Source organism: Nanorana parkeri, unplaced genomic scaffold, assembly GCF_000935625.1.
Source record: "Nanorana parkeri isolate BGI_ZX_2015 unplaced genomic scaffold, ASM93562v1 scaffold476, whole genome shotgun sequence".
In the NCBI taxonomy this organism is placed as follows: domain Eukaryota; kingdom Metazoa; phylum Chordata; class Amphibia; order Anura; family Dicroglossidae; genus Nanorana; species Nanorana parkeri.
Window position 1 is genome coordinate 205,318 of NW_017306744.1, and position 8,752 is coordinate 214,069.

The following is an 8,752-nucleotide window of genomic DNA, read 5'->3' on the forward strand; positions in this document are numbered from 1 at the left end:
AATTTCTGCTGATTTTAGCCCGCAATCGTGTTTTCGTCCGAAAATCTGCCAGTTGATCGGGAGTGCACATCCGCAATTACTGTACAACTGGCAGATTTTCATCTTTCAAGCAGGCTAGAAAATGTTCATCTAGTTGGACAAAAATTTACGGATTAGTGGCGTTTTTGTACAACAAAAATCTCAAGATGAAAACTGCCCATGCTCAAACGAAAATGTGGTCGTTCGATTGATGTAAATCGGCCAGTTAGTGGTGCTGATAAACAATTGTGAACTACATTGGTCTGTGCATGATGGAACAAAATTTGAACAAGGGTGCGATGTCAGGACAAAAAAAAGTTGTACAATGGTTGTAAGGTGTATGGCCACCTTAACCTCCCTGGCGGTATGATTTTTTTTTTCTTTCCTTTTTTGCTCTGTTTTTCGTCTTTTTTTTTTTAGACGGATGCCGACATCGGCTGGAGGACACAGCGGGGATCGCAGACAAGGTAAAAGGCACGACTCTGTATTCCCGAGTGTGGCTCGGGTTTACCGCTTATGGTACAGAAAATTAACCCCGAGCCAGACTCGGGAATACCGCCAGGGAGGTTAAGATATAAGAATGCAGAGGATCATTTAGTTCATCAACAATACCCAGTGATGATATATGAGTCACAAGTGATTGTTTTTTATTAGAGGAATCCATAGAAATAAGATATTCCCATTAACTGTCTGCTATTTGTAACAAAAAAGGTATGCCTGTGTGAAATAGTTAAAAGATCCTGCACAGAATCAAAGCATGATAAACATTCCTGTGGCAGGTTCTTTAGTGTGCTTACTTTAAACAGGAACATTATACAGCAGACAATAGAATAGCTTACAAGGAACCTCTCCATGAAAACACAGTGGTATGACCTACAGAAACCACTCGCAAGTTTTCACTGATTTCTAATCAGCCCTACAAGGTTGAAATTTGCAGGCAGCCAGTTCAACTCTTCTTTATATTTGCTTTTATAAATAAGACCTGCAATGCATATTCATATTCACAAATCTGAAAACACTGACGTGATTACAGCTTTTGTCTATTTAAAACATATTTATAAAATTCAGAGAATTCATTACAGAAAACAAAGACTAAACACACATTGCGGTGGGCTGTGTACCTAATTTGTAAAAACAAGAGTGAGAACAATTTATTACCTATACTATTTGTCTAATTATTCTTATTTTCTTAAATCAATCATCTAAAGTTGACACTTGTTCTAGTTATACATGTTTCTAGTTATATTCAATGGAACTATGACTTGTTTAACAATTTCCTTACCCGATACGACTGCAAATGCTGTGGCTGTCCTCTATGCTTTCATCTGAATGTTTCATCTGATTTCGCGGCTACAGCAAACTCCTCCCTTTCAGCAGATGACACAAAGAATTATTAACTCTATATGCAGCAAGTTGTGTCTTCAGCTACTTTCATTTTAGAACTGTCACTGACAAATGACATTTGCCTGAAATCAAAGCACTGAAGTTCAGTATACTAAGCAAGGAAAGGAAAGAAGTAGTATGATTCTCTTATGCATGTACAACATGGATTTATGTTGAATAACATTCAGGCCCCATTCACACCAGGGCGACAGTGTTTCAGCTCTTTTCTTTGTGAGTTTTTAGTACCGCATTTTATAGGCTTTTTCTGGTCAAATGTAAAAGCGTTTTAAGGTTCAGTTTCAGCTTGTTTTCAGTTGTCCAATAAAAAGCAGTCTATGCTGCAGAAACGCGCTAAAAAAACCCACGCTGATCCATTGAAGTCTATAGAGCAAAACGAGCTGATAAGTACCACAAAAGAAACTCATGGACTATTTTAAACAAGTGGCATATTGTTACGTGCGATTTAGCCCGTTTGAGTTAACGGCCCCCATAGGAATACATGAGATATTTATTTGCAATCATTTCAGCGCGGGGGAAAACGAAACACCCAGGTTTGTGAATGGGGCCTCAATTTGATATTAAATGCAGTGTTGCAGCGTAGGGATGAGCAAATTTGATCAGGTTTGATTGGCATTGGATTCATCGAATCCTGCGTGAAATTTGAAAATTGTGGACTTAAAATCGAACCCCGTTGAAGTCTATAGGGGCAAAATGTGATCATCAGTTCTGGACATTTTTAAGGCTGACATGCAATGGAAAGTCAAAAAATGGCATGGGGAGCTGGGCACTGACATGGGGTACCATCTAAAAATAATGTTAAAAAATACCATACAGCGAGGATAAGGTCCTCTTTGTAAATCGACCTTGATGGAAAAACACCAATGTGTTGTGTTGATGGCTACAAAGAATACCACTTTTTGAGTGGGTGAGAGTAGAGAGAGAAAAGTCTTCAATGCATGGAGAAGCCATTTCTGAAGCACAGAAAAAAAAACAGAATAGGTATTAATCAAGGAATGAGAGGCCAATGGTCTCTGATACAAAATAGAAAGGGCAGAAACATGACCTGTGATACTGCTGAGATCCAAGATCCAGACCCAGCCATGTTTCACCTAATATTACTGTTTTTATGTTTTCAATTTTATTTACATTATTTTAAGATTGACATGTCTTGATTATTTTGATTTTTTAAGTTTTTTACATTCTTTTTTTATTTTTACTTTTTCCTCATAAGGCCATTCAAGCAAACACGTGCAGGGAGAGCATTGTTGTAGCATCGTTGATACTAAAACACATACAAGCGATTATATTTATAGACTCCTGGGTGAACCAGTGGCATGGAGCAGCTTAGGTAAACTTGCTAGACAAATCTTGTGTAAAATCAGTAGACAAAAACAGTGTAAAAGAGGTGTTTGTTAGGGAATTCTCATTGTGGACGGCTAAGGGATCCTTTCCTGATCAAGGCCTTGGGAACAGACACAGATCCACACTCGTGTAGAATCAGTACATGTTCAGTTTATTCTTGACAAACAGTAATATATATATATCAGAGATGACAATATACAGCGGAAATACTTTATGCAAGCACGAGACAAAGATGTGAACTTACTGCATAGAAAAAGAGGAACTAAAGTTATGGAAACTTACCGAATGCATTTAAAGCTGACTTTAATATGTACCATTAAAAGAGGACCTGTCTCAATTCTAGAGAACCTGTGTTGTATTTATCAGGTATTCCTTTCATTCCATTCCTTTCAGTGTTCTTCTCTCAGAGATGAGAAAGAGGATGCCTATCACCTAAGTACACTGAGGCCTGCTGGCAGTGGGAAGAGTGATGTAGGGCTGTCATGCAAGCTTTGATTGATTTGCCAGTGTTCAATCAACTCAAGGTAGTTGCATAACTCAGTGGTCCTTGAATTTAGATGTAGAAGATGTACGATCAAGAAAAAATCTTTTATAGGTATAAAAAAATGAATAAATTGGGGGGCATAATTTTACCCTGCAATAATAAATACACTCAGGGGTTGATTTACTAACCTGATAAACACACCACGAACGTGTATACACCTCTGCAGTGTGTTCCCTCCCAGCATGATCTATGGGTGGAATCTAAACACCTTTGTAATGTGTACACACCCAGCAGGTGTGTTGTGCAAAGCCCTGAAGGAATTCCAAGGTGATGTTGGGTAAATTAGCTCTATGTTGTGTTGCTTGCGTTGATGAATGCAAGGAATGTAAATAAATGATTTAACCATTTTTGTCTAAACTGTGAAGCAGCATTATATATGCATCATGTGCATGATTTTTCCATATATGGCATTAGTGGAAATATGCTTTTAGAGACTTTTTGGTTGATAAATACGTTTTGCTGTGTGAAAATCACACACACCTGGTGTGCGTGTGTGTGTTTAGGTTAGTAAATCACCCCCATAGTGTTTAAAACAAATGATTTCCTAGAAAAATCACTTGGCTCAGGATAAATTTCATTATTAAAATGTTAATGATTCCTAAGCTACATATTCAGCTTAAGCCTTACAGATCCATCAAGTAAATACCATTCTCAGATCAAAACATTCGCTGGGGCCAATAAACAAGCCCTCTTATTCAGGGCTTGCCTCCAAGGTAATTTAAACTTGCACTATATATGGTTACACTGCTTAGCTGCCCTTTTCTCTCAGTTAAATAATAAGAAAACACTTCTGGGAATTCTCTAACGTTCAGACCTTCTGGTTTCAGTTTGAGAGACTGAACTGCGTCACAGAAAAGTATCAGCAGGAGGAGTTTTTTTCTTACTAGAGAAACTTCAGTAGTCAACAGAGAGCAATACAGAGAGTAATACAGAGAGTAATACACAGGTTTCTGGGTGACATTGCAGATTCAGAATCACATTTGTGCACCGTGCAAACTATTGAAGATCTATTTTCCAGACAACATTATGAATCCAGAAATCTTTGCCAGTTCAGATTTAGCCAAATAATGATGCCGGCAACAACTCATAATCAGCAGAATGTCACCAGAAAGACTATGCTGCCACATGAGCCACATCACAGCAGTCAGACCATTAACCATGTTATATTAGCAGGTACAGAGAGTCGCTATACCACAAGACCCAGACATAGTATTACCTAATTACCAGAGAGCCTAAAGTCATTTTTATCAGTGACTGTGTAACTATTGGTGATTTGCAAAGCATTGCTACTACTTATCTTAAGATATTTTGGAAAGCGGCATTACTAAAGATGCCCATAGACTGCTGAGGATAAACAGGTGTGCATTCAAGATCTCACAAATCTTTAGGCACCACCCTTGTTTTTCTAAACTGCCTACAAAATTTATTTTTAACAAACTGAATTTTTATACAGCAACTAAGACCTAAAGGGTACTGTATGAGTAGTTTTATATGCAAAAAAGAAGAAACTTCCATCTCGGCTTCAAAAAGCTGCTCAGGCAGTGAAGACCCACTCTGCTTTTTTAATTATTTGTTATTCTTTTATGAGAAGAGCCAGAGGGTACAAACTTAAAGCAGGAAAATGCAAAGTTTTCCTAACCCTGTAAAAAACATCACTATCTCTTAGTATGTGCCAAAGGTATCTGTTTAGAAAAGGGTTAGATGTATACTTATATTTTTTGTAAAATGTCACTCTGTGCTGTATTTATAGATAAAGCATAGTAGAGGGGGATTGATCAAAACTGGGTAAAACAGAATCTGGAGCAGTTGCCCATAGCAACAATCAGCTTCTCTCTTCAGTTTGTTCACTTAAGCTTTGAAAATGAAAGATAGAGGCTGACTGGTTGCCATGAGCAACTGCTTCAGTTTTAATAAATTACCCTCATTGTATTTATCTACACCAGGGGTCTCAAAGTACCGGCCCGCGTGCCCGACTTGCGGGAGCAGCTACACGGTCTGCATCTCTGTCGGATGCAGACCGCAGAGCTGCTCCGGTCTGCTACGGCCGGAGCTCTGTCAGTTCTGAGCTTACATTAATTTGAATCAGTGACAGTTGCCGCTTGTAACAAGTGCATACATTAAAACTGGTACTGTATATAGTAGCGGCCCCCACAGGACTAAAAAATTTGTCCAGTGGCCCCCGACTAAATTGAGTTTGAGACCCCTGATCTACACTAAAGAATTCATATTCAAAAATAGGAAATATAGTATATAATTTAAATACTTGTGACAAAATTATGTATAAAAGTGCTAATATTACTATTATTTTTATTCTTTTATCAAAAATATCAGATTGGGAAAAGTGCTTAATTACCTTTTATTTTTACAGGTCAGTCGTTTGGTGAGTTGACCCTAACACGAGGGTACCAAGCCTCTGCACATCACTAGTTGTGAATCACAATTTCACCTTGGAAACAAAGACACGCTTTAACTAGTGGATCACAGAGGAGGATTTTGGTGTTGAATATTGTCACACTCATCACTAAGGGGGTCATTCACTATGGAGCCAAAGGATACAGATGTAGCTTCGCCTGATCCTTCGGCTCTTTCGCGGGCGCCTGTGCCCTTCGGTTCAGTTGAACCGAAGGGCTACTTTACGAGCTATTCACAATAGACCGTACAACAGCCGAAGGCAGCCGAGCCCGAAGTGACAGCCGAAGCATGGAGAAAGGTCAGCCGAAGCTGAGCGATCTCCACGCAAAAGACAGCTGGGCGGAGCCAGCCGGAGCATGGGTATAGTGTAGAATGGAAGGATGGAAAGAAGGGTTTTTCTGGAGGGCGGTTTCTTTTCTTGGGATTGATTTGGATTTTACGTTTTCCTCTCCTGTTTCCTTTTCCGCCCTTTCCCCTGGGTGGAGGCAATAAACTATAGGACTTAAGAGGTTTTTTGAATAAAGAATTTATAAAACTTTTAACATTGAATGTTCAGGAATTTAATTCTCCGAATAAGAGAAACAAATCCTTTCATCTTTTTAGATCGGTCCATGCAGATATTATTTGCTTACAGGAAACGCACTTTTCCAAGATGTCTTGTCCTAAATACTTTTCTAAAACATATCCACAATTTTGGGGGGCCAGTTCAAAACAAAGGTGAATTTTTGTTGGATTTAGGAAAACCTGTGTATTTTCATGCCATCTGGAACTGGCGGATCCTGAGGAGCGTTATTTACTCCTTAGGGGAATGCTGGGGGAAACTCAGATAACAATTGTGGTATATTACACTCAGGGGCGGACTGAACATTCGGGCAGTCGGGCACGGACCGAGGGCCCGCGGCCATCAGGGGGCCCGTCACTGACCGTCCCCTCGCCGCTACCTCTCTGCCATCTGCACCCGGTCAGCCCACCCGCGTCAGAAGCAGCTCTGTAATAGCCGGCTGCTCGCTCCTCATGTGGGTCCTCGGCAGGTCCCCAGCGGGCTGCCCTCTACAATGCCTGATTACCGGCCCGGATCGCATACAAGGCAATCCGGGCTGGCTGGATCATGTGACACAAGAATGTCTATGCAGGTGGGGGGTGTGGGAGGGACTTGTATATGGGCGGAGCACAAGGGAGCCCCATAATCTTGTATTGCCCGGGGGCCCCATGTGTTGTCAGTCCGCCCCTGATTACACTCCAAATATTAAACAAGGTCCATTTTTTACCCATTTATAAACTTATCAATATACATTCTCAAGGGGCTCTTTTTGTATGTCGTGACTCGAATACGGTTCTTTACCCTGCTCTTGATAAGAGGAGTTCTGGGTTGGGGAGACTGTATGAAGCTTCTATTTCTATATAAAAGATTTTGCGGGATCTCCTTTCTCAATATTTATTGGCAGACACCTGGAGGGAGTTAAACCCCTCCAAAAGAGATTATACGTACTTTTCCTGCCCACATAATACTTTATCCAGGATCAACTATATTTTTGTATCAAACACTATGCTTTCTCAGATTGTGAAAGAAGATATATTACTAATACCCTGGTCGGATCATGATGCGTTATGTGTGTTAATTAAGGCCTTGTATCCCAGTCAGGGAAAATCTTTTTGGTCATTGAATAATGCTTTACTTAGTGATCCAGAGGCAGTAGACAAAGTGCAAAAGGCACTTAAAGAGTATTTTACAATGAATGAATCCTCGTTAGTATCACCTGCAATACATTTGAATGCCCATAAACCAGTCATCCGAGGCACTTTGATACAGATATCATCTATTAGGAAAAGGCAAAGGCAAGGGCATCAGAAACAGCTGGAGGAGGAATATGCTACTCTATCCCCTCAATATAATGATAACCCTAAGTTAAATGAAGCCCAGGTACAACTAAATCTTTGTTTATTATTTATAGCAGAAAAAGCTTTGAGGTGGAGTAAACACACCTTTATGTTAAAGGGAATAAGCAGGATTCTCTATTAGATAATCGGTTGCGTAAGCCAGATCTCCAGAGAAAACAATACGTTTAAATATAGGCGGATATGGCCTCACTAGGGACCCGGACAAAATAGTTAAGGAATTTCATGAACATATGCAGCAACTTGTGAGTGCTCCACAAACTGAGGATTCTGGCTTGATCAATGCATTTTTTCACAGACATAGCCCTACCTGGTTTATAGGAATCTCTATATACAACATCAGAGGCTCCTATAATACTTTCTGAAGTAGAGGCTGCAATAAGAAGTTTTAGGGTAGGGAAATGTATTACAATAGGTTTATGCATATTCTTTCGCCATACTGGAGGGAGTTATTTAATCAGTTACTACAACGGGACCATCTGGGTTCGGAGACATTAACAGCGGCAGTTACTATGATACCGAAGCAGAATAAGGATGAGATTAATTGGGCTAATAATAGGCCAATATCTCTTCTTAACCAGGATGTAAAGATACTGGCAAACATTTTGGCATATAGACTTAATATGGATATTTCAGATCTTATTGGGAGAGATCAAGTAGGGTTTATTCCTAAGAGACAAGTGACGGATGGGGTTAGACGATTGCTGCATTTAATGTATCTAGAGAAGCATAGACAAATATCTAGTGTTTTGTTATCTTTAGACATCAGTAAGGCTTTCAATACAGTATTATGGCCATATTTTATACACTTCAGAAATGGGGCTTTGGACCAAATTTTATTAAATGGGTCAAGGAACTTTATAGCAACCCTGAGGCGTTTTTACATTATTCAGGATATAGTTCAGAGAGGTTCCCGTTGCCACGTGGGACACATCAGGGTTGCCCATTGTCTCTTTAATTTTTTTCACTAGTGATTGAAACTTTGGCCATAGCTACACAGAAGAATTAATAACTCTAAATCTAAAGCACTAGGTATAGCTAAAAAGCAAGAAATAATGCAAAGATTTAAGGGTCAGTATCCCTATAATTGGTAATATCATAGGGGGTTATTCACTAAAGAGCTGAAGGATCCAGCCG